The sequence below is a fragment of the Pogona vitticeps genome, chromosome 5, assembly GCF_051106095.1.
Source record: "Pogona vitticeps strain Pit_001003342236 chromosome 5, PviZW2.1, whole genome shotgun sequence".
In the NCBI taxonomy this organism is placed as follows: Eukaryota; Metazoa; Chordata; class Lepidosauria; order Squamata; family Agamidae; genus Pogona; species Pogona vitticeps.
In genome coordinates, this window is record NC_135787.1 from 163,063,369 (window position 1) to 163,088,343 (window position 24,975).

The window sequence follows — 24,975 nt, forward strand, 5'->3', positions numbered from 1 at the left end:
GGTGCACTCGTTAAGCGAGGCACCACTGTATAGAAAAAAAATAATATAAAGGCAGGTATTTTATCATTAAATATTTTAAGGCATTTGATTGTGTAGAATAGCCAACATTAAAGTTTCTTTTAAAGGGTTGGCGTTTTGAAAAGAAATTTATGGGGGTAATAGATCAACTATATTTGGAGAACACTTCCGCAGTAGTAGTTAATGACAGGATGACAGAACAGATAGTTCTAGGCTAAGGCACTAGACAAGGTTGCCCTCTTTCCCCAGTTCTGTTTTGTTTGATTATTGAAATGTTAGCAAATGCAATAAGGAATTATGATTAAAATAGTGGTATGGGTGAATATAACCAGGGCTTGAAAACTTTTAGAATGTCTCACCATTCAGTCAAAAATTTCACCAGTCAGCATGACTGGACTGTAGCCTTGCAATTTATGTTTAAACTTAAATTTAAATTTAAGCTAGGCACTTTCTACATAACAATGTGTACAAACCCAAAATAAATATACCCTCAGACTTGGGTTGCTTTATTACCTGTGTGCCTGTGGGGTCATGAAACTTGTATTTTGAACACCTTTCTTTTGATTGTCTCCAGCAGAAATAAAATTGAAAGCAAAAGTGCCTGACCTCTTAAGGAGCCAGGTCTTTTGGTTAAAATTGGGAGCAGGTGCCGCTCAAACTCTCTTCTCGGAAGAGGGCTGTTTTTCCTTTTGCAATGGGAAGGGGGAGGGGAGGACTGCAGGAGAGAAAGAGAGACAGACAGACAGGCTGAGGGTAAGGAGGCAAGGAAAGAGCTGTAGTTCGTCAAGCAGCATTTTTTCACTCATCACAGACGAGTGGACAAGTGGATTTTTCAAGCCCTGAATATAACAAAATAAAGAGTAACTTATTTGCTGATGGTTCCCTTTAGACAGTTAAAAATACATTAGAAAGTATGGATAAAAATAAAAACTATTTAGAAAATTTTGGAAAAATAACTGGATTATATGTAAATTGGAAAAAATTTGAAATAATTGTGTTTAATCATAAATTAGAACAAGAAAAGTTTGCTGATAAATATGATTTTAGGATATCTAAATCTGTTAAATATTTAGGTATAGCTTTAGTAAAGAATACTCAGAAAATAAAATAGCATAATTATAATAAATTAAAAAGGGATATTAAAATTAAGCTACAGGAATATTCCAGTTTTAAACTATATTGGTTTGGAAGGATTGTATTGATGAAAATGATGATTTTATCAAAGATTAATTTTTAATTTACGATGTTACCAGTACAATTAACAGAAGATTATTTTAAATTTTGGCAAGGACAGATGAATAGATATTGTAATGAAGGGAAGAAAGCCAGAATAAATAAAAGGTATTGATATAAGACAATAAAAAAGAAGGTATAGGTATACCAAATATTAAAAATTAAATATATGGGTAATCAATTGAGGTTTATTGGGGAAATTATATATATCCCATAACCCGTAAAGGTTAATTTGGTGGAAAATGGAATCATCAGAAATACAGGTTGATATTGAAAAATATCTGTTTGGAATAAGTAAAAAATATAAAATAAGTGAAATCAGTAACCCCTTTTTAAAAACTATGTTAAATGTGTGGTATAAGTATATTAAAAAAATCTATGTTCATCTAACTCTCCATTAAGATTAGTGACTGAAATAGAGAATTTTCCTGCCAATATGCAGTTCTGGAGAAGAGGACAATAAAGGAAGAAGAATAAAGACAATGGAAGAAGAGGACTACTGTAAGAGTTCCTGACTAGAGTGGTGGGGAACACAATTGATTTGTATTTTGGTTTATGTATTTTATGTTGTAGTTTATAATTTTAAAAAAGAAGAAGGAATACTGTAAAGCTCCAAAAACTTATTTCTCTTTACCCTACTGTTTTCATCACAGAAAAAGCTGCTGGAAACCCCAACTGCTTCAGTGTTTAACTCAGCATAATATTTCTGAAGCCACTCAATTATTTTACAACTAAATTGTGGATCAATTTATGAGTAAACAAATACCCACTTTTCAGTATCCTAGGTCTGGGCTTTTAATCTCTTGCACTAAAAGCTGTGGGGTGTCTAAAGTATGTGCTTTCTAAGGCCAATTCTCCAGAATGTCTGGCTCAAGGTCAGCAACCACACTATCTGGGTTGTCCGGGATATCCAGATCTTTCCGGTACAATTCCTCTGTGTATTTTTGCCACCTCTTCTTGATGTCTTGTGCTTCTGTTAGGTCCCTACCATTTTTGTCCTTTATCATGTCCATCTTTGCACAAAATGTCCCTTTAATATCTCCTATTTTCTTGAACAGATCTCTGGTTTTTCTTTGCACTGTTCATTTCAGAAGGGCCTCTAGTCTCTCCTTGGTAGTCTTTGGAAGTCTGCATTCAATTTTTTGTAACTTTCCCTATCTCCCTTGCATTTTGTTTCCCTTCTGTTCTCTGCTATTTGTAAGGCCTCGTTGGACAGCCACTTTGCTTTCTTGCATTTCCTTTTCTTTGAGATGGTTTTTGTTGCTGCCTCCTGTACAATGTTACGAGCCTCCATCCATAGTTCTTCAGGTACTCTGCCCACCAAATCTAGTTCCTTAAATCTGTTCTTCACTTCCACTGTGTATTCATAAGGGATTTTGTTTAGATTATACCTGACTAGCCCAGTGGTTTTTCCTACTTTTTTTCAGTTTAAGCTTGAGTTTTGCTATAGAAGCTGATGATCAGAGCCACAATCACCTCCAGGTCTTATTTTTGCTGTCTGTATAGAGCTGGTTGATCCTAATACCGACTAAACAACAACAACAACAAAGCTACAATTATATATCAAATATGGATTTTTCCCTCTGTCAGCACAGCTATCTTAGGTTTCTAATTTTTAAAAATTTAGTCAAGAGAGTCTTGTGGCTAGCCATTTAAAAATAGAAGAGGTGATACCTTTATTCAGATCACTAAAAATAAAACATTAAATGTAGGGTTTTGTTAATAAAATTAACTTCTTCAGGCTTAGAGTAGAAAAATTACAAATGAAAGTTCCAAGATGGTCATGGCAGAGACAATCTTCCAGGCACATTGCTTAAGGTGAGCAGAGAGCTGGTTTCAGCCACTTAGTGGGAGGCAATTTTTAAACGCCTCATCACCTGGTGACTGGTGTTAGAAGTTTGTTATAAGAAAACAAGAAATTCTGAAATTCTAATACTAATAGTAAAAGTGCAAAACTACTATCACGATATGGTATATTAGCAATTGTGTAATAACTTTTTTCCAATAATACAGTTATTGCTTCCTGTGACATAACATAGCACAAAAAAGGGCTATTTAATAATGCAGCCACTAGAGGTCAGAATCTGTAAACTAAAATAAATTCCTTTCTGCTGTGTGCTATAGTATTATATAGAACCCAAATCCTATTAGCAAGGCTGTTCAAAGCATTTATTTGGCTGCATAACCTGAATAACTGAGGGCTATTTAGTTACTTTTAGCGCTATTTAATCTCTGCTTTCTTTACAAATGGAGGGATTTAAGTACAGTGAAATGGAAATATTTCTTTTGATGAAGACAGGAATCTCATTTATTCTCAGTGGTGAAACAGTGACTTAGAAGAGGATGATAATGATTGTAGATAAATTTAAATTGTGAACAAAAGTATGATTCTCCATTTTATGTAACATTACTGAATTAATACAGAAATCGTTATGAAAATTGTTCCAAACAGCCAGGACTCAAGATGATCTTGGTTGAATGGTGAAGTAGATTAAAACTCAGGAAGACATCCGCCCTCACATTCAACAGAGATAAACACTCTCTACCTGTGCTTTTAGGAGTAGAGAAAATAGATGCAAAAATATAGAATTGTGGACACTTTTCTAACTGAGTGGTAAAAGGGATGTAAGGCCAAAAGCTAAACACACATCAGCATTGTGATGAGACAGTCTGAAACTTTAAAGCAATTCTAAGTTCCTTCAACATCACATTTATTTATTTATTTATTTGTTTGGTTGTTTATTTATTTATTTATTTATTTATTTATTTATTTATTTATTTATTTATTTATTTATTTATTTCCCTCCAACTGTCTGGTGACAGAGCGCTACTCTGGGTAGCTAACAGCAGTAAAGAAAAATAATAATAACCCATCCACCAGCACATACACCCAATTTTAAAAATGACAGACTCCAACAGCAAATAAAGTTCAACTTAAAAGTATGGTATTAGGCCGTGTCAAAGGTAGTGAGAGTCCTTAGAGATTTATGAAAAGCATATAGGTGTTTAGAAGGTCACAAGCCTACCAAAAGACCACTCTGAAAGATCATATTGCCCCCTACAAGTGTGCCTGGAGCTTGAATATGTAGGAGAAGCCCTCACCACCCCTGGTCTTTCAGAGTCTCCTCTGGTGATGGGCCTTCTCAATGCCTGCTTCCAGGCTCTTGCGCTCTCTGGCAGGCAAGGGACATTTAACTGACCATCCCTCTTTTGTCATCCTGTCTACAGGCACAAATCTTTTTATTTGGGCTGTCTTTGGTAGCTGCCTGCCTGACAAGTACAGGGGTTTGAATTGGGTGTGCTGATATTCTTTCTATTGATTTTAATATTAATTATCATTAGCATTTGCATTCAGATTATGGGGACCACATAGGGAGCCTCTCCAGAGTAGAAAAGTACACTTGGGCATCTCCTGGGCAATGGTGTGCAGCCAGCAAATCTTTAACTTCCAGAAGGAACAGCAGCAAACTCAAGTTCATGGACGCTGATCCCTTGGATAACAGTTGAAGCTGAGGAAAAGTTTCTGCACAAATCTCAAGCTTTCATCAAAAATACAACGATTGTTCTGACACTTTAATTGGTTTTTGATTTTGCCTATATTGTGCTGTAGTTAATGTGTTGCCATGATTCTGAATTGTGTAATGCTCTGATACAAATAAAGAAGGAATTCAAATTATTTGTGTTTTCTAAGTGCAATTGATTTATGCATATTTTACTTATTACTTTGTAGATAGTGGTACTTTTTAAAATGCCTTGTAAACTGCCTTGGGTGCTGGGAGACATTTATCATAAAAAAGAAAGGTCTTTAGAGGAAGAGTTGAAGGAGCTGAGTATATATACTCTGAATAAGAGACAACAAAGAGGCAATATGGTAGCCATATTTTAAAAATTAAATGTTACTATATACATACTTAATGGAGCAAATTTTTCTCTGCTTTTCCAGAGGATAGGATAGGACCTGAATCACTTTTCAAAATACAAGAAAGGACATTTTGGTCAAGTGTGACAAATGGTTTTCTGAACACAGGATCTGATCAGTAATGAAATCAACTGCTTTGGAAAACAAGTAACCTTAAGAAGAGTGTGGATAGCCATCTATTAGGCATGCTGTAGCAGTGGATTTCCTATACTGAAGAAGGTTGGAATAACTAGTCTTTGTTTCCCTCCAACTCTGGTTCAATTAAGCGCCAATCAATGATCATCAGCTCTTGTTTTAGGTTTAGAAGAAGATGGAGTAAGCAAGATGAAGTCTACACAAGAGGGAGCTGGGGAAGAAAGTCCATGAATAATAGAGTATCACTATTCCACTGCTAGTAACAGCATAAATCAGTAATATTTGAAGGGACATTACATATTGTCTTCTATTTCTGTAATACCTTGAATGTTAATGTATTTGGGTTTTCAGTGTGCTGTACTGAGTTATATCTTCTGATTCAGAAATGCTTCAGTGTGAGGTGATAATGGCCATATATAACAATTTGCCTTTGCTAAGACCACCTTAGTATTTCATTTTGATAGTACTGTTAACAAGCACAGTAACTGTATAGTGAACCAGGTACAAAGTAAAACGTCTCAGTCCAACATCCTTTAATATAGTAATTTTATCTGGACTGCATTTTCTGTGAGAGATGTAAATAAATCCATGTATTAAGTGATCTTGTGTTTCTTTGTTCACCAGTAAGCCCTACCAACTCCAATCTGTCTTCTCAATTTCAGTGTATTTAGGATTGCAGCCTTAATTTATCACATAAAATGCTCAATAAAATTGGAATGAATCCCTTTGCAGTCAGTCAGCATATGATAATATACTGGTGAAATATTTTGTGTAATCCCAAAGAAGTAGAAGACGTAATAATGGACTCAATCTACAGGAAGCCAGATTTATATCAGGAAAATCAGATTTATATCAGGATATCAGATTTATATCAGAATATCAGGAAAAACTTCTTAACTGTTAGAGCAGTAGACAGTGGAACAAATTACCCTGAGAGATGGTGAGTGCTCCAACTCTGGAGGCATTCAAGAGAAATTTGGACAACCATCTGCTTTGATTTGGATTCCTGCATTGAGCAGGGGTAGGGCTTGATGGCCTTATTGTTGTTTAGTCCTTAAGTCATGCCCGACTCTTTGTGACCCCATGGACCAGAGCACGCCAGGCCCTCGTGTCTTCCACTGCCTCCCGGAGTTTGGTCAAATTCATGTTGGTAGCTTCAATGACACTGTCCGTCCATCTCGTCCTCTGTCGTCCCCTTCTCTTGCCTTCACACTTTCCCAACATCAGGGTCTTTTCCAGGGAGTCTTCTCTTCTCATGAGATGGCCAAAGTATTGGAGCCTCAGCTTCAGTATGGCCTTATAGGCCCTTCCAATTCAATTATTACAGTATATGGTTCTGACTTTGGATGCCATAGTGGTAAACAATGTTTTGTTATATCCAAGCAATTCTGTAAGACTCCAGCTCTTAACTTTTGGTGTACTAGATATTTTGAAGTTCTATTTGCAGAATTCCTTGATTACTGACCATAATGACTAGGGCTACTGGAGGTGAAGTACAAAGCATTTTGCATATCAAAAGCTGAAAACTGCTGCTTGAACTTTTTCAGCCAATATACATTATTCTCCTGTATTTTATTTTGAATGATCAGCTGCAACAATCTGCACATTCAATTTCTCATTACATAAATTTATTATGTATATTCTAGCTTTCCACATTTTATGTTCATGATTCTTTGGTCTTTATTAATTCATCTTAGCTTTCTCCCTTGGTATAAGATGGGCAAAATATGTTGCTGGGACTGCATTCCAAAGCTATTCCGATGGCCCTGCTGCACCCCTCTTCTGGCCCTTCTTTTCACAGACCAAATCCTGGAAGTCTCTCTGTTCCAGCGCGAGGTGATAGCGTCAGTTTATTTTTTTAAACTGGTCACAGGACCACCAGCACTATCTAATAGCCAAAACAAACAAAACCACAAAAGAACAAACATCAGTTTTCAAACCTGGAAGTGGATATCTACCTACTTCCTCATTGTTCGGGTTTTCCCCATTTGGAAAATCTGCGACGACCCAGAGAGAAAAGTACCTAACAGACCCACCAAATCTGCCTGCCCTGCTTTAGTACTTCTCATGGGTCAGTTTGGCAATCCCGTCCTGTCCATTTTATTCGAACGCTACGCCGTTTCCTTCGGTGAGACACGCAGCTATCCATCCGATCGAAGGAAGAGAAAAACCTCAAAACAAAAATGCAACAAGCAAAACAAAAATATTAGTAGACCTTTAAAACACTATCTGCTATATTTCAATCTGAACTTTAATAGCCCCTCTTTTCCCAGAAACATATTGAAATATAAGAGTCTTTAAGGTGCCAGAACATTTTTATTTTATTTTGTTTTGCTTTTATCTTTGCCTAGACGTGCTTGCGCAGACTTAACACTGCGACTTCTGTGAAAACTATTACAGTATCTGATCTTAGGCCTGGTAATCTGCAAGGAAGTCGGTTTCCTCTCAAGTAACCGTGCATGGAAATGCTGGCTTGCATTTACGTAATGCCTTTCGGATGTTGCGCCGTAAGACTTCTTTCTTGAAGAAAAGACACGCCTGGGTACCTCTCGGAGCCTTTGCAGGGAAGTTCCAGCACACTTTACACGTTGGTGCCCTCTCCCTTTAAGAACCCCCCCCCCCCACGATCCAGTTCCTCCCTTCCTTCACCGCCACGGTATTCAAGCCCCTTCAACCTTACCTAGAGCCGATGACATAATTTCTATGCTCTAATTGGCTGCTGCCTACCTCAGTCACCTTTGGCTGCCCCGCCTACACCCCCCCTCGGCCTCGCCCCTTTCTTGAGCATTCCAAAGTACTCGACAGGCGTTGATGGGGGATGTTGTCACTCAGCGGCCTCCCTGGTTTGTTTGGTTCCTCCGCCTGTCACTCTCGAAGTTGGTGGGCGGGAGCTTCCGCGGCTGTAAGGCGCTGAGCCGGCCGCTGTGAGGTGGAGCTTTGCGGACTGAGGGAAGTTTTCGTCTCTCGGTGGCGGCGGCGGCGGCTCCGAAGGGAAGAGGACGGCGAGCCTTCTGCAGCTGGCATGGAGTCGTGAGCCGGGTGAGTGGAAGGCAGGTTTCGGCCTCGCACGAGGAGGGAAAAGCTGCCCGCTTCGCGCCCCTCCTGCGCAGGGGCTCCTCCATGTATGGGGCAGGGAACCGCCCCTCCGGAGAGCGCGCCCCGGAGCGGTCCTGGCCTCAGCCGGGACGTGCGGCGCTCCTTCCGTTTCTCACGGATGCCAGAGATGTGGGAAAGCCGCGCCCTTGCTTTCCTTGGGCCCCTTTCCAAAGGAGGCATCCGTCTCCTCCTCCCTGTCCGTGAGTCAGAGATGGGCGACCCCTCCCACGGCGGGCCTCCTGAGTCAGTCTGCGTGACTTTGGGGCGCCCCTCGGCCCCTTGCGTTTGCCTCGTAATTAAATTAGCTTGATTTGTTTGCCACCTTCTCCCGTCGTTTAATCTCGATCAGCCGCCACTAAGCCTTTCCTCCCTTTGCCCCATCAGTCGCTAGGCGCCTGCTTTTCCCCTGGAACGCCTCCTCCTCCTCCTCTGGCGTGTGGTTTCATCCTCTGGCGTTTTGTGAACGTGGTTCTCATTCTGCCTTCCTCGCCATAATCAACCTGATAGATTTTTTTATGCGGGGCCATAGAAACTGTTACTTCCACGTGCTCAAAAAAAGAAAAAAGAAAAAAAAATGGCTTATAACTACCCCCACCACAGCCGTGGTTTCATCGGTGATCTGGTTTTATTTCCCAAAACCTGTTTAATCACACAGTCGATGTAACGAACAAATTGGTCATTCAGTGTAATTAACTTCACGAAGGCAAAGCGTTTCTCATTCTCTTACAAAATTGCAAATCAACTTTGGGTCTGTCAGCAGAAACGGTGACTAGATCATGAAAGCGCATGTAGGATTCAAATTTAAGCATCTTTTGGGTGGTTGTGAGTAACTCACCATGGACACAAAGCCAGTAAAAAGAGGTAAGGCTACATTAGCAGCAGGGAGCAATCTAGTCTGGATTGCTTTGGAACAGTGGGTCTTGAGTAGATCACTTCTGCTGTTTACGTGGGAATTGCTCCTGCGCCCCCTGTACTTGCAGTCTACCCTGTTCCCCCCAAAATAAGACTTAACCTGAAAATAAGCCCTAGTATGATTTTTCAGGATGCTTGAAATATAAGCCCTACCCTAAAAATAAGCCTTAGTTAAGTGAAACCCCGCCCTCCAGATGACATGACTGTAAAATAAAACAGCCCCTGAAAATAAGTCCTAATGTGTTTTTGGAGCAAAAATTAATATAAGCCCCTGTCTTATTTTGGAGGAAACACAGTAGTAAACCACATGTTGGCATTAGATCACACTGTTTTGGTCTGTATGGTTGCAGTGTGCTCCTCCACTTCTTGTTCCCCACCTGCTGCCTTTGCTTTTATAATAGCTATCAGCTGCTTCGGAAACACTCTGGTCCCATTGCTTGAGGGTGGGCATTAAGTGTTGTTTTTATTTATTTTATTTATTTGCTGTATTAGATTTTTATCCCACCCTTCTAGACATATGTCTACTCAAGGCGGCTCACAATAAAAGTATTCATAAAAACAATTAAAACAACAATTTACATTTGCAATATTAGTATTAATCAAGATGGAAAATATGAAACAAAAGATTAAGTAGAAAGTAAAAGTCAAGTATTGACAGGAGGGAAGGCCTGCCTAAAAAGCCAAGTTTTTAATTGGCTCTTAAAAACACCCAGTGAGGGTGCCGGGCAGATCTCTGACGCCAGGCTATTCCAAAGTCGAGGGTCCACTCCCGAGAAGGCCCGGTTTCTTGTTCTTTCTTTCTGGGCACCTCTCAGCATTAGGCCCCTCAGCCGTCTTTCCTGGCTATAGCGGGTGACTCGAGTAGATCTAGGTGGGAGTAAGTGTTCTGCTAGGTATTGAGGTCCTAAACTGTTTAAGGCTTTATATGTCATCATTAACATTTTGAAATCAATGCGGAAACAAACGGGCAGCCAATGCAAGGCGAGATATGCTGGTGTTTTCTCGTTCTAGTAAGTAGTCTAGCTGCCGCATTCTGCACCATCTGAAGCTTCTGCATCAATCTCAAAGGTAGCCCCACATAGAGTGCATTACAGTGGTCTAATCTTGAGATTACAAGCACATGGACCAAAGTGGTGAGGGCCCCACCATCAAGATAGGGACGCAGCTGGGCAATCTGCCACAGTTGGTAATAGGTGGAACGGACCACTGACACCACCTGGGTTTCCATGGTGCACACAAGTGAAGGGTGTGGAGTGTCATGTTTCAGCTCCATCTTTCTCCTCTTATTAAAAAAAAAGTTTTGGTAAGTGGCATTTGTGTAGGCATCCTTCAGTCTCGAGAGACTATGGTATCGTGCTCTGTATGGAGGTCTTGGAACAGTGTCTTGTGTGGCTGAGAAGGCCAATTCGAGAGTGACAATCCCTTCCACACTGGAGACAAATCCAATCTGTCCCCTGTCCAGCTCCCTGGTTTTGCTTGTTTCGGGACTGCCTCTTTGCCTCGGTCTGCTGTACAAGTGTCTCTTCAAATTGAGAGAGGCCATGATGCACTGCCTGCCTCCAGGCTGAACGCTCAGACGTCAAGGTTTCCCATCTGTTGAGGTCCATTCCTAAGGCCTTCAGATGCCACTTGCAGATGTCCTTGTAACGCAGCTGTGGTCTCCCTCGGGGGTGGCTTCCCTGCACTAATTCTCCATACAGGAGATCTTTTGGAATCCGACCATCAGCCATTCTCACGACGTGCCCAAGCCAACGTAGACGGCGCTGTTTCAATATTGTATACACGCTGAAGATTCCAGCTCATTCTAGGACTACTCTATTTGGAACTTTGTCCTGCCAGGTGATACCAAAAATGCGTCGGAGACAACGCATATGGAAGGTGTTCAGCTTCCTCTCCTGCTGTGCACAAAGGGTCCAGGACTCACTGCAGTATAGGAGTGTGCTCAGGACACAGGCTCTATAGTGTGCAGCACAATAGTGGGAAATATTTTTTAATTTTAAAAATGCTTTTTCTCCCTAGTTCAAAATAGGATGGAGGGTACCACCTGCAGTCACAGCCAGGCCACACCCATCTGTCTATATGACCGCTGATGTATAGAAAGAACACATCTCCATACTGGAGCGATCTAGGAAATCACGCAGCAAGAAACTGTGTTTATTTTGACTGATGCTAATAGTTTCAATAAACAGTAAGCTCGAACCCTAGATAATCTGGAATGAATTAGTGCCCATTAGGGACAGGCTGGAGTGCTCTAACAAGAATGTAATTGTAGCTGACATTTTTTAGAGCAATCCCAACCTTTCCATCAGGGGTCAACAGAGTGGGATAAACTAGAGCCTTAGAGTAATCTGTAGTTCTTTTTCTGTATCAACTGTAGATGTGATAGCCAGGTGAATTGGATCATATTCTCATTTCTGGGTATGTACTGGGTAATGCATAATGAGAATTGTAACCAGTGTCACAGTCTGAGGACATGAGAGCTTTCTTATGCTTCCCATTTTGAAAACGTCTCAGTATCTCATGCCATGATAGCAGCTGGTACAGTGGATAAGAGCATTGGGCAATGACTGAGGAGACTTCAGTTCATGTCCTAGCTTGGCCATGGTAACTCACTGAAGGATGGCTATGGTAAAGCCACTACTTAAACATCTCACATACCCAAATAACTTTATTAGGGTCTCCATAAGTCATAAATGACTGATGTCACATTGCAACAACCACCTGGTCCTTATCTAGTTCATGCATGTGATATATACATACTGTATGAATGCTATATGTTGAGTAGTAATCTCTTGTTTGTTTTCATGAATAATATCGGAGAATGTAGTTTACTAAATCTAAGAAAGATAATTTGGGGGGATGGTTTGTATAGAATTCTGGGTTTACACTGAGTAATTCGTTAAAACATCGAAGTGTGCTTGGTATACAATGCAAGGTCTCACAGTGCCCATCTCAACATTTTGGGTTTCTCCCCAAAAAATGTATGAGTCTTTCTGTTCTTATTCATGTGCTTTGAACTGATGTTCAGTTGATATATTTTAGATGTACCAACCTTTAGATTAAGGTTTCCTGGATAGCAATAATGACCTGCAATAATTTCCTAGATGTCATATATAGTTACCCACATGATTGTCTGCTTCTAGTCTAGATGTTCAAGGCTGATTCTATGGTTTTGAGGATAGGTTTTATCTTGAACAATATGTAGTGAAAGAGAATCGAATTTCAAGGATTGTCTAGGAATAATTTCATGATTTAATGAGGAGTGACATACATTATAGTATGTTAGAAAGTGTTGTGGCCCTGCTCATCTGCCAACATGTTTAAAGATCTTTCCAATGTGCTTTGTAGCTCTCCTGAAAGTGGACTGCTGCAAAATGAGAGAAAGTTTCAGATCTGGTGAATGGTTCTGATTTTTCTTGATTTTCTCACATCTCAGGCTCCATCTTGTATTCTTTAGATACTTCTTTAGTTTGACTGTAGAGACTTTCTGTGGAAGATAGAATGAGAGAAGTGAAAACCTTCCTTCTCTGAACTTCCTAAGTTAACATATTTTATGATCTAAGCCAGTCTCTTTTAAAAACACATTATATACACACGCACATCTATAGTCTCCAGGTACGTGCATAAATAAATGCTGGGCAGTGGAGGAAATATATAGGGCTTCTCTGATTGCAGGTGGAAGTCTTTTTGTTTGCTCATGTATCCTTCTACAAGAATGCTACAATTCATACTAACTAGATGTGGAGGTATGTTTGCAGCCCTCTCCTTGTGAATCATCAGCTTACTGGTACATTGTGAGCCTCTAGGAACACCTACATGAATCGTGCATTTTGATGGAACAGTTCATAATGCAACCATGGATCAAAGCTAAAAAGAGAAGAAAGGAACACAAGATACCAGTGGGAGGCATGTATATACTGAGAGTGTGTGAATATTATTTGTATGGCAGTTGCTAAAACTGATTATAGACTAGTGCAGTGTAGTGCTCTACAGTGGTCAAGTAACTTCATTCATTTGAATTTTTAAAATACATTAGATAGCTGTTAGTCAGGAATGTTTTAGCTGTGGATTTTCTGCTTCTGGGGAATTGGACTCAATGCTTCTTTGGGGGCGGTGTTCCAGCTTTACAGATCTATGATTCTTTAGCACTGTAAAATTATCAAGTAAAGGATAATAGTAATAACATTTCTCTGTTGCTTCACCCTGGTATTAGCTGCTATTATTTTTACTGAATATGGCTCATTACTTAAAAAGTGGCATCTAGCAATGTCCATAACACTTAATATATGTTATATGAATATTATCTCTGTGTTCTAAATCTGTTTTCAAGTAGCTGCACAAGAACTTCTCATTTCCTTTCTTCCTGGTTCAGAACTATCAACCTTATACTGTGCTGTGCCGTTTAGGGTCTGATTAAATTTTCTGAATTAAAGATGTGATAAATGCATATTGATATTTTTGACAGTGTTAGTTGCCCCTTTGTTTGCTTTGGCCAGATTCCTGTTGTATATCTACATGGGTATGAAAGTTTATTATGGAAATTGTTGTGATGAATTGGTAGAGTGCTGTTTACATGTTGGTTGTGTTGCCAGGCTACAATTAATAGCCAATTTCAATTAATTGCAGTAGCTTCCATAATTCTTTGTGTGTGCACATAGCTGTCCAATTGTATTTTATCCAGTATCTCATAGTTCTCATGAAGTTTTATTTATTGCATTGGTGAGGTCCTCCACCTGTTTCAAGGCTGTTGGAAATTGTCTTTGAATGCATTGCCTGCTTATAGGTAGTCAGATGGCTTGAATTTCAGAGACACGTTTGCAGCAAAGCATTTTTATTTGTCTTTTTTATCTCAAAAGGAAATGGTTTGCAGATATGCAGAGGTTAGGAAACAAAGAGATAGAACACCTCTCTCAATAGAATATTTTCTCCCCCACCCTATCCTCTCTCCCTAGCACCCTGTTTCCTTGAAAATAAGACCTAACCTTAAAATAAGCCCTAGTATGATTTTTCAGAATGCTCGTAATATAAGCCCTACCCCCCAAAAATAAGCCCCAGTTAAGTGAAACCCCATCCTCCACCATTGTGCAGCAACTAGAAGAAGATGACATGACTGTAAAATAAAACATCCCCTGAAAATAAACCCTAATGCATTTTTTGGAGCAAAAATTAATATAAGACCCTGTGATACCCACTCCCCAGGTCGTGAGGTGATGTTGGGAGTGCCGTCTCGCCCTAGAGCCTCCGTGGGCACCCAGACAGCACCCAAGCCATTTCCACCCCGGATGTTACACCAGGCAGTGGATACCGTTGATTTAGAACGGGGCATGAAGGGGTTAAGTATAGGGACCCAGACTCCTCAGGTTTGGGCGGGAAGAGGTTGGAAGGGAGGAGGGGGAGTCAGAGGAGGGAGCGGCAGGGGAAGTCAGTAGCCGGTGTGACGTGGACGAGGGTGGATGGGAATGGGTGTCCATCCAAGACCCTTGGACCGGCCAGTGGGAACAGGTGCGTCTCACTAGGAGGGAGGCTGAGGAGAAGAGAAGGAGAGAAATGGTAGTACGCCCCTCTTACTGGGGAGAAAGAGAGACCAGGGAGTGGCGACGTAAGTTGGTTGAGGAGGAGAAGAGAGTGGAGAAAGAGAGAGAAGAAAAGAGGCGATGGCATCTGGAGGAATTGAGGAAACTGGGTTGCTACCAGGACCCTGGGGCGACTCAAGGACGGAGAACCATGTACCCTGGGAATATGCAGGGTATGAAGAGGCCACCCCACTATTGATACCAGATCCAGATGACTTCGAACCCGAAGAACCCTCACGGGTTCAGGCCGGTCCATGGGCTTTGAAGTCAAGTAATCCGTTTGACGAAGATTGGGTGCCCCTGATTGAGCCGTTGCTCCCTCAGGAGAAGTCTATCCCCAGTTTAATAGACACTTCTATACCCTTTCCCCAGTTAATAAATGAAGACAAGTTGTTTGGTACTAAGGCGTCTCCTGTTTTATTGGGGTCGGGGGAGGCGAAGACAAAGGGACCCTCACAGACCCTGCCTTACTTTCAGGGAAACATGGTATAGTCTGTTTGTCTGTGCAAAAACACAGCAAAGAACAGAATTTGATTTTGGAGAGTGGGGAATAAAGTACTCTGCATGCATACAGTCTTAAAAATAGGGATCAGTAGGCAAACACATCACCCTTGATTTCTATAAATAATCTGCATTGTCTATTTTTCTCTAGGGTTTTATTTCCAATCAAATAAATCCTTTACTTCACTGTTCCATTTTATTGAATCATTGGGCTTCAGAGATGAATGATAATTCGTTATTTGTGATTACAGTATTTTTGCGGTTTATATTAATTTAAAACTTTTCATATTTTAAATGCAACTGCTTTAGTTAAGGCTTACTTGCCTATTAAACTTAATACAATGTCTAAGTAGACATGTACAGTATTGTGCTGTATATATGTAATTCTGAAAGCTGAGTTGGTCTTCTATAGCAGGGGTCCACAACCTTTTTCATCCCGCAGACAGGCTGAGGAAGGCAGGCCACCCCCTGCGCTCATGCACATGCGTAAACAAGCGCATGCTATCTCACACAAATGAGCGTGTGCTTGTGTGCATACGCAAACGGCAGCATGACGCTTGTCTGGGCGCGGCGCTTGTCTGGGCGTGCTTGTGTTCGTGCGCATGCACAAATGTGGTGTGGCACTTGCACGGGTAGCTGGAGCGCGCGCATGCGTGAACCAGCTGTGCAGGGGTGAGTGCATGCGGGGTGCAGGGTGGGAGGTCTGTCTCCGCGGCTTGGTCCGGCTCAGGCCACGGACTGGCACCGGGTTGTGGTCCAGGGATTGGGGACCTCTGTTCTACTTGTATACATGACTACATGATTTCTGCTCTTCAAGTACAGAGCAAAAGTAACCCCTAATAAAATTCATTTCCGTTTCTCATTTTGGGCATATCTCAGGGATGCACAAAGTAGCATAACACTGGAAACTATCCAGGAGTTACCTAACTTTTGCTCTGAACTTCAGTTTCTTTCAAACTGGCAAGGACAATATTCTCTAAAGACAGGTTGGCACACATGGTCTTTGGGCCTCATGTATTCTGTTCTTTGGCTATTTCAGCAATCTGTAAGTTTCTCCAACTTGGTGATTTGGCTTTATAATATGGCTGACATGCCTTGTTTTCTGCCAGAACTACAGGATTATGGATGAAGGCAGTAGGCTTGTGGTAAACGAAAGGTCTTGGAATCCCTAATCCTGAGAATTTGCCCACTTCTACAGTAATCATCATCAAGTGCATCATATAAATTCTGACTTATGGCTACCCTTTTCAAGGTTTCCAGGTAGAGGGTACTCAGAAGTGGTTTACCATTGCCCTTTTCTGGATACACTCTGGACTGTGCAGCTTGCCTAAGGCCACATAGGAGGCATGCTGGGGAATCGAACTCTCAACCTCTGGCTCCTCAGCCAGATATCTAACTCACTGAGCTGTCCATCCAACTACAGTAGCTTTTAATAATTGAATGGCATGATGTTTAATATTGATTGTGAAAAGAATGAGTTCCCCTCTCATATGTATATCAAGTTCATTATTATGCAAATATTTTATAAGATCTTAATGGTAGATAGCATTAATTTATCATCCTTATTTGTGACTCAGTTAAAAAAAACATTTAAATCATTTAGGTGAATCATATATTTACCCTGTGATTTTAAGTTTTAACTTTGAAGTGACTAACTCTAGATTACTTCTTCATTTATTAGGGGTTTTGTTTGTGTGGATTTTTTTTGGTCTTTGTCTTGGTTTAGAAGAACAATCTTTTAGTTTTTTGACACTAATGGATGCACAGTGCATATTTTGTTTATTTCTGGTTTAATCTGATGTCTAGGAACCAAGTTAGAGAATTTGATATGACAGTTTTTCATTGACTTTTTACTTTGCTTTATATCTTTGTTAACTTTTCTGTGTCAGAAGCCTTCTAGTTTTCTTATGCTGATGGTGAGCAAAGCTTCAAAGTGAAGTTGAAGGCTGTTCAGTGGTGGAAGTCCTGCTGGGTTATTAAAGTTTGAAATGTGTTGCTGAGCATTTCCTCCCTGTTCTGTTTTGCCTTTGTCTTCTGATGAGACATGGTGACAGCATTTTCAAAGATATATTTGGCATTTTAAAGATGTTGCTTTGGATTTAAAGATGAGAAGGTCGTCTGGTATAATATAATGGCATATCTGTGCGCAGGGAAGAAATAATTTGAGGTTTGTGTTTGGGCTCAGAGCATGCAGTGGCTTCTGCTGAACATGCAAATAAGTGGCATGCACTTCAAAGTTGTAAACTTCTTATAAATGCAAAAAGGAAGTTAGAGAGCTTTGCAAATCAAATTAGGCTGAGTTTAGGGAGTTGATCCCTGAAGATACATGCCATATAGAAACTTGTCTGTGTCATAAAAGATACCACTGAAAACAGGAAATTCCTGCCCCCCATTGTATTTCAGCTTGAAAGACCCCAGCCTCTTGTCTATTGTTTTAACACAGTTTGGCTTTTAAAATGTGTAATAGGAGAGGTATGTTGCAGACATCTTTCATTGCTGTGGAGGGGGGATGGGTGAAGCCCCAGTTGTTATATTCAGATCAGAGGCATTTTTGTAGTGCCAGCTGGAGACCTTCCATGTTGCTCAACTACTCCTAAACTCTGAGTCACTATTAGTGAAGGCAGATAACCTATTGTAATTGCTGGAATAGCAGCAGTTTGGCCTGGATGTGTAAACAATGATGTATAAACATTTCCATTCACTTGAGAAGTTTATTAGCAAGACAAGACTTCTACATGGTTTGGAGCTGAAGTTATGCTCTCAGGGGAAAAGCAAGTTGTGAAATGTTTTTTTTTTCTTGTAGTATAGGCATACCTATAGCTGCAAGAGAAAAAGTGGTGGAAAAACAACTGCTGTGCTCAGATTTATAAACCAAATAACAGAGGCAAATTATGTCCGTTTTTATAACAGATAATGGGGGGAATCCAGAAAGTTGCTTCAGGTCCATTGATAAAATATTTGGGAAAATGCTGTAGACCAGCAAATGTTTCAGATTCCCAATCATTTAACAACAGCACTGATTACAAGTTACTGGTTTTGTACTGGCTATCTGTGTCTCTGTCTTGTTTTAATTTTTTCAAGCTGTGCATTTCTGCTTGTCAATTGTAGAGTTTTGAATCGGAATTCTTGATCTGTAGTATTTTAGGTGAAGTGTTTTACTTATGTATGTGAAGTATCCTGGCTTGTAGCTTATGGGAAAGACTGAGGCAGCTCCCTAAGGTATCATTGTGCTTTGGGCTCCACCCAACCCACAGTACTTCACATTTCCCTGTAACTGAGAGAGGGGCAATTTCCAGAGGCCTTGTGAAATTTCCCCCATCCTCGTAGGGGAATAGGGGCTACTGTTTCTACTTTATTTCTTAAGAATCTTTAAAAATTATTTTTAAAAAATCATAAAAATTTAGTAACATTGAGATGTTAAGCGGTAAAAATCCAGAACAGAATGGAAACAATGGCATTAGAGAAACAGTTTAAAAGCAACATCAATAAGGACCTCTTATTAAAAGTTGAAATTGCTGCCCATCAGCAGGTAGCCAGAAATGGAACCAGGACTTCCTGTGGTGGGTTATTTTAGTTCACTGTCAGTGGGTTATATCCCTGACACTCACTGACATAAATTTTTGAGTTTTAAAATTTCCATAAATAAATATTTGTGTTGTTGTTAAAGTCCCTGTTCCTCATGTCTATTTTACTGCTTTCCCCCCTCTCCCATGGTGCAATCTGAATCTTGCATAGGCTTTTTATATGCACTTTAAAATGTGTATAACCACATATTTATTACTACTTTTAAGTGGGGAAGAAGCCTCCTGTATCCATTTGTTGAAGTGATTTTTATCTCTCTTGCAGTGATTGGAACTCTTGGTATGGAACTGAGCTGGACTGATTTGTGGGAACTATAAGGTATGTCAAGATTTTTATTTTTATCTTCAGCTGTACCTCTTTTTAAATTTAGTTGGCAAATTAATAATTTGCTTTACTGCTGGGACCATATTGTAGGCTCCTGTTTTGTTTGTTTTGTAGTCTTAGATGCGTGTGGGTGGCAGAAGCTGTGTTGTATAAGTACACTTAAGGCATAAAACAAAATATTCCTCTTTCATGGTACAACTCGAGCGAAAAGATAAATGTGATCACAGTGGCTGTCTTCAAGTTACACAAGTGAGGATGAATTATTGGAAAGGTGGAATTCTGTGACACTCTGGTTACAGTGTCAGTATTTATTCCATGGCAGTGAACAGCTGTATTGCTATAGTATGGCAGCTGTTCTGCAGGCAAAACCAAGTTGGTACATGATACAATTGAATTGTAATTAATTTTTTGGCTTGTTTTGTGCCCAGCAGTTTGTTGTCAGATTGAGGTCCCAACATTTCACCCTACCCTCAGCTCTCTCATGCAGCCTGCTGACATGTGAGCTCTAATGTATCAGAAGACAGTCTTCCCTGGGCAGACATTCCTTATCAGAGTTGAGAATTTTGCTGTTTGCAAGGAACTCAGAAATTTCTTAGCATCTTAAAATGAAAATTCATCCAGATGTGGTTGTATAACTGCTCCATCCCTCTTTTTGGCAGAAAAATAAGGTTATATATCAGTCACTATGGATTAGTTATTTTTAGACATTTTGTCTTTTTTGTTCTACTATATCTGAATAGAAAATTGAATCAGCCAAAGTGGTACATTTTATATGCTTTTATTTAATGTTTATTTAATAGGAAAAAAAACATTATCACTCCAAAAAGGGAAAAATTATAATCATAAAAAATATGGTCAGAAGAAGATACCATATGTTAGCTACTTTGTAAAATATAGAGAAAATAATTTATTGCCTTAGGCAATTATAACTTTGATACACAGACAACAAAATTAAGTTATGTTACCATAGTTTCTTCTGTTGTCCATGTTGCTTTCTCCTTATGCCTGCGCACTCTGTCTTAAACGATTTACATTTATATCATTGTCTTCTATCAACAAACTGAGGTTTATCTACTTGCAGTCCTGGCTCCTATCTGCCAATATCATACTATTGTTGATTTTAAAAAATACGTCTGTAGCAGTGATTCTAAACAAAGCTCTACAGTTTTTGCTGTTAATGAAAGTATCTTTATCCTGCATGAAAAGCTCATTATTTTGACCTTTACTAGTATTTTGCAGTAATACATAAATGTTATTAGCAGAGTTTTAGTCTAAACAAGCAGTCTGTCTTTATTGGCATGCTATCCAGGCAAACTTAAAAACAGATAAACATACTTAATTTTGTTGTCACTTAAACTAACTTGCCATGCATTAAAAATAAACAAAGAAATAAAAATCATGAATTCTTGCTGCCAGAAGAAAAAAACACACGTTCTTTTGCATGCTAGTACATAATGTGAGGAATTGTATTCCTTTTAACAATGTTCCCCCCCATAATGTAATTGTCAATGGTTTCCATCATTCATTCTTTATCTTCTATTATACATTCTTTAGTGATGTGACTAGGTTTAGGACTGCTATTCTTTTTTCTTGTGGATCAGAAAACACAGGTTTTTTTTAGTGTGCTTGTACTCATTTGACTGGCCAGCTCCAGCCACTGCCTATATAGGGGGATTTGTCCTGTTTATATAGCTGTTGATTTGTCTCAGATTATTCTGTGTCCTGAGATGTTTCCAAAGTTGTTTATTGAGTCTGTTAGTTATGGGATACTGATGTGGGGTTTGCTTATTAGCAGCAGCATATGATGTGCATAACGTATAATTCTTTAAAGGGATTCTGGTAATCTTTACATCTTGCTGAACAGCATATGCCAATGGCTGCAGCGTTGTATCAAATACTGGGGGAAAGGAGGAAGCCCTGCCTTGTGCCCCTTGAGATGTCAGCAGTGGTGCCGGTAAAGGAATTGCTCAGCACTCATGCTGTGAGGTGCTTCTACAGGGTTGTGATCCAGTTGACAAAGTTATTTTGTGTTCTTGCACTCAGTGCCGATAGTCCCAGTGCATTCCATTAAAGGCTTTCTCCATGTCAAATGGAGATGTGTGGAGGATGTTTCCCTATTTCCTGATTAATGTTCACTAGGAGACATTTTTAGTCTATTCCTCTCTCTTGGGTGTGGAACTTATGTAGTCTGGAAAATATTGTGGACTGGCGTTTCACCAAATGTGCAGTAAGGACTGGATAATATTTTGGCATCTGCAGTTGTTAGAGAGATTGGCCTGTAGCTTTCTAGCCTCATTCTTAGATAAGCTGCTCTTAAACTCTATGTGAAACAAATGGTAAGTTGGCCTGTATTTGAATTCATTACTTGTTGCAGTTTTGTCATTTGATACTATACTACATATGTTTTTTTTAAAAATGCTGTTGTCCAAGGAATGCTTGATCAGTTAGGGCTTGTCTGTAACTATTGTGCTATTTTTTTCTTCCTTTCATCTCTTCTCTCCCTCTGTGTTAAGTCTCAGCTTCATTCACTATGGTGATTATCAGCTCTTTTTTTTTGTTGATCCTGAACATATTACATAACAGTAAAGATGGATTTGCACATTCAGAATGAAATGTGGTGATTGCCAGGACCATCTCTGAACACCACCGGCAGCAAAAGCAGCTTTTCAGTCGTATAGTGTTTAAATGTGTTCTCAGAAATAAATATGTTTAATTCCTTCTGTATGTGTTTTAACATGGCAGTGCAGGATGTACATATATGTATTTGTAAAATAATTGATATACAGCAAATTACAGTAATATACATGATGCTCAAGTATTTATAGGATCACATGCTTTTCCCCCCGACAGATTTTTCTGGGTTTGAAAAGTTACGATATATAGAGATGTACCATTTGGATTTTTTGGGCTTGCAGAATTCCCCGAGCAGTTTTCTTAGAGTTGCAATCCAGCAAAAGAGGTCTAGAGGGCAGCTGTATTTTATTTCCATTGATGGCTTGTTCAACCTTTCAAATAGAAGGAATCTGTTACAGTAAGGTTACACCTTCCAGGAAGACCTAGGACTCCCAGGTAGCATTGATGCAGCATCTTTTTTAGCAGAAGGAAAGGCCAAAGAAAGCCTTGGAATCTCCAAGCCAAGCCCTTCTCAAAGTGAGTGACATATCATTGTCTGAAGATATCTGTAGCAGTTTGAAAGCACGCAAATATGAGTAGATAAATAGGTACCACCTCAGTGGGAAGGTAACAGTGTTCCGTGTCTAGTCATGCTGGCCACGTGACTATGGAAACTGTCTTCGGACAAACACTGGCTGGGAAACGGGGATGAGCACCACCCCCTAGAGTCGGACATGACTGGACTAAATGTCAAGGGGAACCTTTGCCTTTATCTTAGAATACTAGCTGCCAACCCCTTATCAGAACTACTTCCCTGTCTTTGCATCTTTATCTGTGTGGATTTCAGGATTTGTTTCACTCCTTCTCAGTCAACAGCTTACAGAATAATGCCTCCAGGAAAGGATATGCAATGTTTGACATCTGTGACTTCTTAAAACAGACCCACTAGTGCCGGCCAATTATGGTATTAATGTAATCTCATATGTTTTAAGAGCTTGGGATAGAAACAAGTGACTACCCTGGAACTGGAAGTTCTCAAGGCATTCCCACCTTCGGGTTGCAACGTAGGGAATCAAACAGACTAATTTTATTGCACCTTTTGGATACTCTTTTGGAATTGTGCATTTGCTTTATTATGCATATTATTATTGTTAGGCTGTAGAGATAAAAGAAATTGTTAACTGGATTGAAAAACTCTTATTCCCTTCCTAACTATAACATTTATTCCTTTTGACTGTAAATTGAGTAGAAATTAGACAGGTGGATACCCACTCAGTAAGACTGCATAAAGCAAAAGGGAAGGAGAAGGAAAATCTCATTTTGCAGTATATATTATTTGTGTATCATACTTCACAGAAAAGGTGAAGTAAATCAGAAAAAAAAAAGAAAAATGAAGAAGATGTGCAAAAATTAATCAGAGTCCAGTACTCTGGTTAATTTCAGTTTAAAGCTGGTAATTCCACATACTGTATTGGTGCACTATTGCTGGATTCCACTTTTTCTCTGAAAGTGCCAATCTTCTTCATCCCAGTTGTACACCTTTGAAATCCACTGGGAAACCCTTCAAAGCAGCCTTCTGATGTAATGGAAGATCCCAGCAGAAGGGAGACAAGGAAAACCTGATACTTCTGTTTTTGTATTTTGTTTGGGCTTATACAGATTTAAGTATGTTGTGAAGCAAAAATGAAGAGGAGCTGGAAATACAGAACCTTAATGGAGTGCAAAACCAATGCAATTCATTTTAATGCTGCCTTTTTCCTGGGGAAGAAACTCAAGGTGGCACATAAATCATTAAAACAAACACATAAATAATTAAAACAAACATGGGTACCATTGGTTTCCATAGGTTTCAGATGCTTATTTGACTTCACCAGCTATCCCCTTGATACATTACTGTGTCTAAACTTATGCTGGTCTCTTCTCCTTCTCTTGTTCAATTAAAAGCCTGATGCATTTAACACCATTGTGCCCAAAGATTACATTTTCTTTTGGTCTCCTAGCCAGAGTTCTATAACAGATGGCTTTTTAAAATGTAAGAAAAGTAGCAACTACTTCCCGAAATAGCCTATTTCGACATGCCACCTGCTGCTTCTAGTTGGTGCAGGTTGCTTAGCAATTCTTAAATGAGTAGGAAATTGCTATTACCCTGGTAACTGCTCCTAAATAGAAACTGACTTACAGAAGTAATGAATAGAGAGAAATGTTTGTGGTTGGGTTCTCTCTTATTTAAGAAATTACTTTAACTTTGAAATATTTGGTTCAGAACATAACCTTGCTAACTGTTGGAGGCATGCAAAGAAGAAAGTTGTGCTGTATGATGCTGCTGCATCCTTGCAATTTATATTGGAGCTGAAAGTTTTTTGTACAGTACTTTGTTCAGTTTTTGGTGGTGGTGGTGGTTTGGTTAGGTGAAGATGATGACGACGACAATGACTTATATACTGCCCCATAGTGCGAGAACTTTCCCAAGACTGTTTACAACATACTCATGTAAGGAGCAGCCCCCTTTCAGTGATCTGGGTGATCATTTTACCAACCTTGGAAGACTGAGTCAACCTTCAACTGGCTACCTGAGCCCTTTGGGATCGAACTCAGGTTGTGAGCAGAGTTATGCAGTTTAAGCCTTATGCCATGGGGCTCGTTAAATGCCAGATGTGTGAGTTCTGTCTAACACTGAGTAATAGTTTCTGTTAAACTGTAAACACTGTTGTTTATTCAAAAATATATTTATTAAAATACAGTTGCGGGAACAGATGATGCCTTTATTGGACCACTAAAAATGGCTAAGAAAGCTAAGCCTAACCCCAGCATTGGCCGTGATACTTTAATAAAAGTATAGAAAAAGAAGGTGGAAAGGGGAGGTGAGTGGGGGGGTCAAGTGTGCTTGATAGCACTTTGTTTAAAGAGTTGATTGATAAATTCCAAACTACTGGCTGAAAAGGAGTTTGAAACCACCATCACCCACTTCTTGCAGACTGCAACCATCTCCATTTAGAAGCTAAGCCTGGCCCCAGCATTGGCCACGAGACTTTGGGACTTCAATAAAAGCATATAATTTTGGAACTACCC

At 39.7% G+C, this 24,975-nt stretch overlaps 1 protein-coding gene and 1 long non-coding RNA gene across 3 annotated transcripts in view; one reads left to right on the forward strand and one right to left on the reverse strand.

The window, feature by feature from the left end:
* Positions 1-6,907: 6,907 nt before the first annotated feature.
* LOC144583091 (uncharacterized) lies at positions 6,908-8,156 on the reverse strand. The gene is made up of 2 exons (XR_013536683.1): positions 8,033-8,156; positions 6,908-7,193 (listed from the first exon to the last, which is right to left on the reverse strand). It is a non-coding gene; the product is annotated as an uncharacterized LOC144583091 (long non-coding RNA).
* Positions 8,157-8,191: 35 nt separating this feature from the next.
* The window catches only part of MRTFA (myocardin related transcription factor A), a 109,856-nt gene continuing 93,072 nt past the window's right edge, over positions 8,192-24,975 (forward strand). For both annotated transcript variants that reach the window (XM_078376136.1, XM_078376137.1), the window contains exons 1-2: positions 8,192-8,344; positions 19,234-19,287. The gene's annotated coding sequence lies outside the window, so the exon portion shown is untranslated. The remainder of the gene's footprint in view (positions 8,345-19,233; positions 19,288-24,975) is intronic.